We start from the raw sequence: 11,418 nt of genomic DNA, 5'->3' as shown, positions 1-11,418 counted from the left end.
GGGGCCACATCCCACCCCGGCAATCAAGCTTAAGGACCGCATCCCACCAGAGCAATCGTCAAGCGGCCACATCCCACCCCGGCAATCAAGCTAAGGTCCGCATCCCACCAGAGCACCGGGCCAAGGGCCACATCCCACCCCGGCAATCAAGCAGCTAAGGTCCGCATCCCACCTGAGCTACGTAGCCAAGGGCCACATCCCAACCCGGCAATCAAGCAAAGGTCCGGATCCCACCTGGGCGATCAAGCCAAGGTCCACATCCCACCCCGTCAATCAAGCAAAGGTCCGCATCCCACCAGAGCTACTGCCAAGGGCCACATCCCACCCCGGAAATCAAGCTAAGGTCCGCATCCCACCAGAGCTATTGCCAAGGGCCACATCCCACCCCGGCAATCAAGCTTAGGTCCACATCCCACCAGAGCAATCAAGCCAAGGGCCATATCCCACCCTTGCAATCAAGCTAATGTCCGCATCCCACCCGGGCAACTGCCAAGGTCAACATCCCACCCGGGCAATCGCTAAGGTCAGGATCATTATCCCACCCGGGCAGTTAAGCCAAGGTAAGCATCCCACCCGGACAGTCAAGCCAAGGTCAGCAACCCTCCCCATTCCTCCGGCTTGGGACCGGCTCTAGTTGGGCTGGCTTGCCCCAAGAGGCTGGGTTAACAGTTTTGTTCCCTTTCTTCACCTCTTTCTACGTACAACAACTTTTGTTTCACAGTCTCCGTAAAAGATGCAGTGGAAGGTTCGATGGCACCTTCAGTTGTCTTTCAACAACTGTAATTTCTTGTTTTTACTTTACTTTACTTAATAACTGTTTCTGTTAATGACTTCCTTCCAACGTCTCCGCCTTTTTTTGAGGGTAATTGTGCTTCTTCCTCAAAGTGTGTCCATCTGTCATCATTCAACCATACGTTGTTCTCCTTAGATCGTCACTAGGGGTAACGCATATATTGAGGGCATTTGGTGCTGGCGGCCCTTCTGACCGCCTGCAGGGGACGGGGACTCCTGCTCCTCAGTAACTCCGTCTCTGCCGTGAGGGTTGCTTCCCCCCTCGCCCCCCGCCTCCGCCTCAGCAGGAAGATCTGCTTGGCCTTCAAAATGCCAAGACGAAGATAAAGTTAATATATTTTTAAGTGTATTGATGCTGATGAAACTGAGTTTATCAATTCTAGGATGAAAACCGGATAGACTCCTGACTGTGGATTCAGCATCGAAACCTGTTCCTGTGACACCATCCGGCAGAGACCGTTTCTTTATAGGAGGGAATGTCTAATAAAGAGAAAACTGTACTGGTGCAGATCAAACACACACACACCCACACACACACACACACACACGCACACACACACACACACACACACACACACACACACACACACACACACACACACACACACACACACACACACACACACACACACACACAGGCATGTGTACACTTATGAAAGAAATTTGAAAAAGAGAAAAATAGTGTAAGGAGAGAAAGAGAGAGAAAGAATTGAGAAAGATACAATGATGTGAAAAAAAGAAAGGAGAGAGAGAGAGAGAGAGAGAGAGAGAGAGAGAGAGAGAGAGAGAGAGAGAGAGAGAGAGAGAGAGAGAGAGAGAGAGAGAGAGAGAGAGAGAGCGAGAGAGAAGAGAAGAGAGAGAATGAGAGAGAGGAGAGAGAGAGAGAGAGAGAGAGAGAGAGAGAGAGAGAGAGAGAGAGAGAGAGAGAGAGAGAGAGAGAGAGAGAGAGAGAGAGAGAGAGAGAGAGAGAGAGAGAGAGAGAGAGAGAGAGAGAGAGAGAGAGAGAGAGAGAGAGAGAGAGAGAGAGAGAGAGAGAGAGAGAGAGAGAGAGAGAGAGAGAGAGAGAGAGAGAGAGAGAGAATAGAAGATTAAAAAAAGACGATGTTAAAGTAAGAGAGGGAAGAGAAGAGGAACACAGATAGAGGGTAAGTTGCTGTTAGATGATGATGACGATGATAAGGAGGAGGAGGAGCACTGAGGCCACGCGCTTTTTTACCTTTACCTGCATATTCTACTCTCCCTACCTACTCTATCCAAAACATTTTAAACACTAGGTAAATTCTTCATATAGTCATCGTTCGAATATTTAAAAGCTATCTCAAAATCATCGTTTGGGTAAATTCTAAAGTCATCTCGTCTTTATCCTTAGTTGTATCTGTCCTTCCATCATGGCGCCGCGAGGAAGACTGTCAGACTGCTACGTGGCGGCTGGCAGCGATAGACCCCGCGTAGTAATATATCAGGAATGTAATCGTTTAAAATCAAAATACAAATACTTGCGCTATTATTTACCTTATTATAGAGAAGAAAATAACGTAGAACTCGTAAAGACCGATTTATGTCCGAAATCGTAATGATCCATGCGCGTTCTGGATATTACTGGCTTAGGAACTAGTTTGTATGGTGCACTGCAAGGCACCTATGAGGCTCAGTCTGTCTGTAGAGGCGCTCGTGAAACAAGAACAATGGACTTAGAGAAAATCGTGAGGCAGAGCTCTCATCAGCGGGGCGGGAGGAGGAGGAGAAGGAGGAATAGAATAGAATAGAATAGAATAGAACTTATTTCCATTATTTCAATGGTTTTTCTTGACATATATCTTATAATCAATTAGATTTATAACAAAAGTCCCATACAATAAGGCCAGTGAAGTTTAGCCAGACTTGTTAAAAACTAAATTCAGGCACAGAGAGCTAATAAGTATTAGACCATAAAGCAACAGTGCTGAGTCAAAATAAAAACAAGAAAAAGATTTAACAGGGCGAGGCCTATCACAGTCAGATGTAAAATAAATAAAATCAAATATGGGACCAAAAACTAAAAATTGAATAAAAGTTAGATAAGCTACTGGGAAAATTGCCTATTAAGTAAAAAAAAAATTGAGACGTGATTTGAAAGTGAACAGGGAGGGGGCGTGTTGTACAACAGGAGGCAGGTTGTTCCAAAGTGAGGGAGCACTCACTTGGAAAGACCTGGTGGCAAGGCAAGTGTTACACCGGGGTACATGTAGGTGTTCAGTCTGCCTGGTGTTTACATGGTGACGGCGACTGTCACGAACACGAGCTAATGGGAGCAACCACTCTGGGAGGTCATGGTTGATTATCCTATATGTGAGTGTTATAATCTCATACACATACTGGTGATTTATTTTCAGCCATTTCAGCTCCCTAAGGAAGGGAGTAACATGGTCACTTTTTGCAGCGCCTCCGAGAGCCACTTTGGCTGGAATCAGTGATAAAAGCCTTCTGGATCCAATAAAGATACATTGTTTTGGGGGCATTGAGAATTAGACCATTTGCATTAAAGTATGCTTTAGCTAATTTAGTCTTCAGCTTTTTGTATAAGGTCCTTTAAATTATCAATATTACTTGAAAGAATAATTTGGGTGTCGTTTGCGTATTGAATGACGTCACAGTTGAGGAGGAATGAAGCAAGATCATTCACATAAATATTAAAGAGAATAGGGCCAAGAACAGACCCTTGAGGCACCCCATATGAAATACCTGTCTTATCAGACACAGTGTCATTTAATCGCACTGATTGTGTTCTGTCACTAAGGTAACTCTCGAACCAGAATGGATCCACATTGCATTTAAGGTATTTTTTTAAGTAAAATAACATGAATAACGCTGTCAAAGGCCTTTGATAAATCGCAGAGAGTGACCAGAGAGACATTTTTATTATCCATGTTGGAATATAGATTCTTAGTTAGTGTTAATAGAGCTGAAGTAGTTGATAACTTTGGTCTGAAGCCATGCTGAGCATTAATAAGTAGGTGATTTGATTCCAGATGCTGAATCAACTGTGATGAAACTATTTTTTCTAGTAGTTTGGAGAGGACTGGGAGGAGAGATATGGGACGATAATTACTGGGGTCGTTTACATCACCAGTCTTGAGGATTGGCACCACGATTGAGACTTTCCATGCTGTGGGAAAATTCTGTGACTATTGACGTGTTCATGATGGTGGTTAAATAGAGAAAATAACAGGAAGGAATCATTATGAATCTCAGTGGTATCCCATCAGACCCACATGCATCACTATTGTTCATATGTGCAATGGTAAGGACTAAAGTTTGCCAGTCAATAGGCTCAGGTCTGAACAGACAGTTAGGATCAGTGATTTCAACTGGATCTGCAGTTGGGAGACTTGATGAGTCACATAATTGTGTCTTTTCAAAAGTGATTCTACCAACGTTAGCAAAAAAATCATTGAAGAGCTTAACAGTCTGCATGGTAGTTTCTTTATGGTTACATGTGACAGACAGATTACTGCTTTTATTATTAGGGATAAGTTCCTTAATGGTTTTCCAAATGATTTTGCTATTACCTTTGTTGTCAAATTTTTTGTTGTAGAATTCGGATTTAAATTAGTGAATAGATCTTCTGACTTAGCACTTTAAGTTTTTATAAGTATTTACTAGGTTAACGTTGCTTTTCTCTTTTTTCCAGGCTTTCAAGGCATTGTTTTTTTGTTGTATCAAAGTTCTTAACTTTTCATTAAGCCATTTAGCAAAGGGTCTTTTCAATTCCTTTGTCACTAAGGGTGCGCAAAAACCAAGACATTTCAAAAAGACACCATTAAGAACCTTAACTTGAGTACTGACATTGTCAGTAATGTAGATGTTATCTAATGTCTTACTTTCTGATATTAATAAATTACAGAATAATTATGGTGAGTAGTTCTTCATTTCTCGGAATGTTTTTGTTATAGGTAGCCTTTTAGGTTTGGCAATGTCAAGAGTGAGAGTTAGCAAGTCATGGTCAGCAATGGGGCAAACAATACCATCATGGTCCAACACTAGGGCAGGATTATTTGTCACAATAAGATCCAATAATGTTGCCGACAGGGATGTAGTTCTTATTGGCTAATTTACTAACTGACTTAACTTTGTATTATTAATTACTTGTTTCATTTTGTTGTTTTTAGATAAAAATTACAAATAAAGTCACCCAACACATAAAAAGGCTTATTTCTGAGGTGTATATAATAAAAACATCTAAAATGTAGTCAAAATTTGAAAGAGTTAGCGTGCGGGTGACGGTACATGCAGCCAATTGTTATAGAAGGTAGTTTTCGGCATTGCACGGTAAGCCATAAGTCCTCAATCTCCTCGACTCGGTCAATGTTTACATCAATCACAGTGACAGTACACATATTCCTAACATATATACACACTCCTCCACCGCTGCTTGTGTCACGTTTATACACATTAAAATCAGGCATGGCAATGTGCTGGTCTAAAACATCATTGGTCAACCACGTTTCACTCACACATAAAATGCCAGGTTAACGTTCGTTCACTAAAAGACGTATTTCGTCAAGATTACATAAAAGACTTTGTGCATTGATTTGCTCAATTCCAATTTGTCCTTTTTTTCGTGTAAGTGGCTCTGTCTTCATGGCGGACTCCTATTCGACAGGAAGCTGGCATAACCTTTCTTTGTGACCAAGGCGACGGTAATTACTGCACCTCAGTCTGTGGTCGAATCGACAGGTAGCCAGTCTATGGTTGTGTTCACCACAGTTATAACAGCCAAATCTCGTAGCTGCATGGTGAGGTCCACAGCTCTAGACAGACGCAATAGGCCACGACGTAAAAAAAAAAAAAAAAATGTATAAAAAAAAAAAAAAGTGGGGTGGAGCCCTGTCACGGGCTCTTCTGCTGGTGCTAGACTGAAGCTCTTGTTCCAGATGGGTGACTGTGTCTGCAGTGACCTAATTGTTTCGTAAGCAGTCCTGACTTCTTCATAAAGTAGCTCGATTTCCAAGTCTTTGGTATTTATACGGTTTTTAATGCTCTCAATATCAAAGGCAATTTTCTGAATGTCGGAGCAGAGAGGCAGGTCAGTATTAGAAAGGTCCAATTCAGAGTGATTAGAGTGGTGTGATTGGTCGGTCTGTAGATTCATGGATTGTCCTGGTTGGGCGCACGGTGGCAGCAGGCTGGCGTGACTGCCCATCCTTAGAGTCAAGCGAATGAGCATCTTCGCAATGAGGTGCCATATCACTGATGAGAGCAGGTTTGGCGTCAGTACCTGGAGCTGTGTCAGGTTGGGAATTTTGAAGGATCATGTTGATGAGCTGATCCTTTCTCCCCCATACATTAGACAGTCCAAGTTCTCGGCATCTTAGAGAAGGAGGAGGAAGAGGAGGAGGAGGAGGAGGAGGAGGAGGAGGAGGTGGAGGTGGAGGTGGAGGAGGAGGAGGAGGAGGAGGAGGAAGAGGATGGATATGTTGGTAGTGGTCTTGATGGTGGTAGTGATGCAAGAAAAAATGAAGTAGAAAAGGAGATGAGGAAAAAAGAAAGAGAAATAGACGGAGGGAAAAAAAGGGAAGAGGTTGAATTTTGCAGGAATGAAATGTTTATGTAGAGGAGGGAGAGGAATAAGAGAGGAGACATAAACACGCCTGTCCGCTTGTCAAAACCCCGTCGTACGTGCTAGTAATGTTGTAATTACCACCACACCGTGCCCTTAATGCGGACCCGGTAGGAGCCGCTGTTCTTAAAATTATCCAAATGCAGTCATGAAGGAAGGCGTTGCATAGATTTTTTCAGTAACTAATCCAAGAGTGGTATCAGAATAAGTGGGTAAAGTTTGAGTGAGTTGTTTTGCTAGTGGGCATGTTAGTGCATACGAGAAGAGCTGAAGGATGAGTATAATGTGGAGTGTGTGTGTTTAAAGTGAATGGTTTGAGTATATACAAGTGTACATGAGAACAGAGTGTATGTTTATAAGTGTATGTATATATCATTATCCCACCCGGGCAATCAAGCCAAGGTCTGCATCCCACCCGGGCGATTAAGCCAAGGTCAGCATCCCACCCGGGCAATTAAGCCAAGGTCCGCAATCATTATCCCACCCGGGCAATTAAGCCAAGGTCTGCATCCCACCCGGGCGATTAAGCCAAGGTCCGCAATCATTATCCCACCAGGGCGATTAAGCCAAGATCAGCAATCATTATCTCACCCGGGCGATTAAGCCAAGGTCCGCATCCCACCCGGGCGATTAAGCCAAGGTCCGCATCCCACCCAGGCAATCAAGCCAAGGTCTGCATCCCACCCGGGCAATTAGGCCAAGGTCCGCAATCATTATCCCACCCGGGCAATTAAGCCAAGGTCCGCAATCATTATCCCACCCGGGCAATTAAGCCGAGGTCCGCATCCCACCCGGGCAATTAAGCCAAGGTCCGCAATCATTATCCCACCCGGGCAATTAAGCCAAGGTCCGCATCCCACCCGGGCGATTAAGCCAAGGTCAGCAATCATTATCCCATCCGGGCGATCAAGCCAAGGTCCGCATCCCACCCGGGAGATTAAGTCAAGGCCAGCAATTATTATCCCACCCGGGCGATTAAGCCAAGGTCCGCATCCCACCCGGGCGATTAAGCCAAGATCAGCAGTCATTATCCCACCCGGGCGATTAAGCCAAGGTCTGCATCCCACCCGGGCGATTAAGCCAAGGTCTGCATCCCACCCGGGCGATTAAGCCAAGGTCTGCATCCCACCCGGGCGATTAAGCCAAGGTCCGCATCCCACCCGGGCGATTAAGCCAAGGTCAGCATCCCACCCGGGCGATTAAGCCAAGGTCAGCAATCATTATCCCACCCGGGCGATTAAGCCAAGGTCCGCATCCCACCCGGGCGATTAAGCCAAGGTCTGCATCCCACCCGGGCGATTAAGCCAAGGTCAGCAGTCATTATCCCACCCGGGCGATTAAGCCAAGGTCTGCATCCCACCCGGGCGATTAAGCCAAGGTCCGCAATCATTATCCCACCCGGGCGATCAAGCCAAGGTCCGCATCCCACCCAGGCGATTAAGCCAAGGTCCGCATCCCACCCGGGCGATTAAGCCAAGGTCCGCAATTATTATCCCACCCGGGCGATCAAGCCAAGGTCCGCATCCCACCCGAGCGATTAAGCCAAGGTCAGCAATCATTATCCTACCCGGGCAATCAAGCCAAGGTCCGCATCCCACCCGGGCGATTAAGCCAGGATCAACAATCATTATCCCACCCGGGCAATCAAGCCAAGGTCCGCATCCCACCCGGGCGATTAAGCCAAGGTCAGCAATCATTATCCCACCCTGGCAATCAAGCCAAGGTCCGCATCCCACCCAAGCTATCAAGCCAAGGGCCACATCCCACCCCGGCAATCAAGCTAAGGTCCGCATCCCACCAGAGCAGTCATGCCAAGGGCCACATCCCACCCCGGCAATCAAGCTAAGGTCCGCATCCCACCCGAGCTGTCAAGCCAAGGGCCACATCCCACCCCGGCAATCAAGCTAAGGTCCGCATCCCACCAGAGCAGTCAAGCCAAGGGCCACATCCCACCCCGGCAATCAAGCTAAGGTCCGCATCCCACCAGAGCAATCAAGCCAAGGGCCACATCCCACCCCGGCAATCAAGCTAAGGTCCGCATCCCACCCGAGCTATCAAGCCAAGGGCCACATCCCACCCCGGCAATCAAGCTAAGGTCCGCATCCCACCAGAGCAATCAAGCCAAGGGCCACATCCCACCCTTGCAATCAAGCTAAGGTCCGCATCCCACCAAAGCAATCAAGCCAAGGGCCACATCCCACCCCGGCAATCAAGCCAAGGTCTGCGATCATTATCCCACCCGGGCAGTTAAGCCAAGGTCAGCATCCCACCCGGACAGTCAAGCCAGGGTCAGCAACCCTCCCCATTCCTCCGGGCTTGGGACCGGCTCTTAGTTGGGCTGGCTTGCCCCCCAAGAGGCTGGGTTAACAGTTTTGTTCACCCTTTCTTCACCTCTTTCTACGTACAACAACTTTTGTTTTCACAGTCTCCGTAAAAGATACAGTGGAAGGTTCACGGCACCCTTAAGTTGTCGTTCAACAACTGTAATTTCTTGTTTCTTTACTAACTTCATCTGTTTCATTAATGACTTCCCTTTCCAACGTCTCCGCCTTCTTTTTTGAGGGTAATTGTGCTTCTTCCTCAAAGTGTGTCCGCGATTCGTCATCACTCAACTATACGTTCCTCTCCTTAGGATCGTCATCAAGGTTAGGGTAACGCATATATTGAGGGCATTTGGTGTTGGCGGCCTCTTCTGACCGCCTGCAGGGGCCGGGGATCTCCTCGGGGCCCCTCAGTAACTCGGTCTCTGCCGTGAGGGAGCCCAAGGCCTCCCCCTCGGCTCCCGGCCCCCGGCCCTAGCAGGAAGACTGTTTGGCTCTTCACAAAATGCCAAGACGAAGATAAAGTTAATATATTTTTTAAGTGTATTGATGCTGATGAAACCGAGTTTGTCAATTCTAGGATGGAAAACCGGATAGACTCCCGACCGTGGATTCAGCATCGAAAACCTGTTCCTGCGACACCATCCGGCAGAGACCGTTTCTTTATAGGAGGGAATGTTTAATAAAGAGAAAACTGTACTGCGCAGATAAAAATAACCAGGCAAACACACACACACACACACACACACACACACACACACACACACACACACACACACACACACACACACACACACACACACACACACACACATGCGTGCACACTAGTCTTATGAAAAAAGTTTGAAAAAAAGAGAAAATAGTATATAGAGAGAAAGAGGGAGAAATAATTAAGAAAGATACAATGATGTGAACAACTGAAAGTAGAGAGAGAGAGAGAGAGAGAGAGAGAGAGAGAGAGAGAGAGAGAGAGAGAGAGAGAGAGAGAGAGAGAGAGGGGGGGGGGAGATGGGGCGGTGGGGGGGGCGCAGGGAGAGGGGTATGAACAGAAAGAGGGTGGGTGTTAAGGATGGATATAGCGAAGGGAAGGGGAAGGAAGACGAGGAGACTGAGGGTGGTGGTGGTGGTGGTGGTGATAATTAGGGTGGGCGGGGTGGAGGCAGCGGGCGGGGACATCATCCATCACACCTCCACCCTCAACACCCCCACCACTTCCCCTTCCCCTGTCCCCATACCCCCCTCTCTCTCCCCTACCACGGCTCCTTATACGAATAAATTAATTAACTAAAACGCCCAAACACTCTCTTAGTATCATCAATTTAGGCGATGTATATTAAAAAAAGACAAGGAGAAAAGGTAGAGAAGAGGAGGTTTAACATGCGTGCCAAGAGGAGGAGAGGGGGAGGGGGAGAGGGGAGATATGGGGGGGAGGGGGGCGGTGGTCGTCAAGGTGTTTGAAGTCTTTAATGAACGGACAGGTAGATAAGGTTTGTTTAGGTCATTTGCTATTTGGTTCCTTATAGATCTTACTGATGTCAAGGGTCTGTTCCGGGTAGGGCTGGGGGGTTGGGGCAGGCGGGGGTGAAGATGGGTGGGGTGGAGGGGGCATGGGGGCAGGATGGGGCAGGATATGGATGTGGAGAGGGGAAGGGAATAGATAGGGGAACAGGGAGAGCTTCAGGGGGTCAGGTATACATGGGGTGGGGCGGAGCGGGGGGAAAGGAGAGGTGGGGTTAAGGTATGAATGGGGAGCAGGGATGGGGATAGATAGGGGGGGCAGGGAGACCATCATGAGGGGCAGCCAGGTGTGTGTGTGGGGGTAGAAAGTCAGGTGTAATACAGGTTAATGATTGTTTGTTTTGGTGAAGCGTAATTTTTTGGTATTTATATTCAACAGTGTAGTTTTCTTCTTTACTGTATGTGTGTTTGTGGGAGAGGGGCGTTTGTGTGTGTGTGTGTGTGTGTGTGTGTGTGTGTGTGTGTGTGTGTGTGTGTGTGTGTGTGTGTGTGTGTGTGTGTGTGTGTGTGTGTGTGTGTGTTTTAAAGTCTTTCCTTCCGCCTCCAACCTCCTAATCTAATCCTCTTCCTCCTTTTCCTCACCCTCTTCCCCCTCCTCCTCCACCTCCTCCAGCTCCTCCTCCTCCTCCTCGTCACCGCCTTCTTCATTATAAATCATGTTGTCAGCCGCCTCGGGTCCCCGCGTCGCCGCCCGTCCCACCCTGGCCCGCCGCCGCCTAATTGGTCCCGTTGCATGTCTGAGAACTATTTGTCAGAATCACAGTCATCGCGGTGTTCGCCCAAAATTAAGTAGTTATCCCTAACACGCCCCTAAAAAAAGAAAATGTACCTCTCTCTCTTCCTGTGTGTGTGTGTGTGTGTGTGTGTGTGTGTGTGTGTGTGTGTGTGTGTGTGTGTGTGTGTTTCTTGGTTATTGTTTTCTTTCATTTTTTTTCTTGTCTCTTCATTTCTTCTCTCATTTCTTACGTCACTTCCATTATCATTTCAATATTTCCCTCATTACCATCAACTCTTTTTCTTCTTCTTCTTCTCTTTCTTCTTCTTCCTCTTCTTCTACTTCTTCTTTTTCTTCCATTTTTTTTTTCCTTTTTTTTTTTTGCTCAAACAGGTATATGATTTGTATTTAGTCTTTTTCTGCGATTTTTAAGCCTTCGTGTGTGTGTGTGTGTGTGTGTGTGTGTGTGTGTC

The 11,418-nt window shown here is 46.8% G+C and overlaps 1 long non-coding RNA gene across 2 annotated transcripts in view; it reads left to right on the top strand.

Moving 5' to 3' along the window:
* Positions 1-9,367, top strand: part of LOC126995762 (uncharacterized) — a 48,073-nt gene extending 38,706 nt beyond the window's left edge. For both annotated transcript variants that reach the window (XR_007750689.1, XR_007750690.1), the window contains exon 3: positions 9,037-9,367. This is a non-coding gene — a long non-coding RNA (uncharacterized LOC126995762). The remainder of the gene's footprint in view (positions 1-9,036) is intronic.
* The last annotated feature ends 2,051 nt before the right edge of the window (positions 9,368-11,418 follow it).

The sequence above is a fragment of the Eriocheir sinensis genome, chromosome 8 (assembly GCF_024679095.1).
Source record: "Eriocheir sinensis breed Jianghai 21 chromosome 8, ASM2467909v1, whole genome shotgun sequence".
Taxonomy (NCBI): Eukaryota; Metazoa; Arthropoda; class Malacostraca; order Decapoda; family Varunidae; genus Eriocheir; species Eriocheir sinensis.
This window is presented reverse-complemented; position numbering and strand designations above follow the sequence as displayed.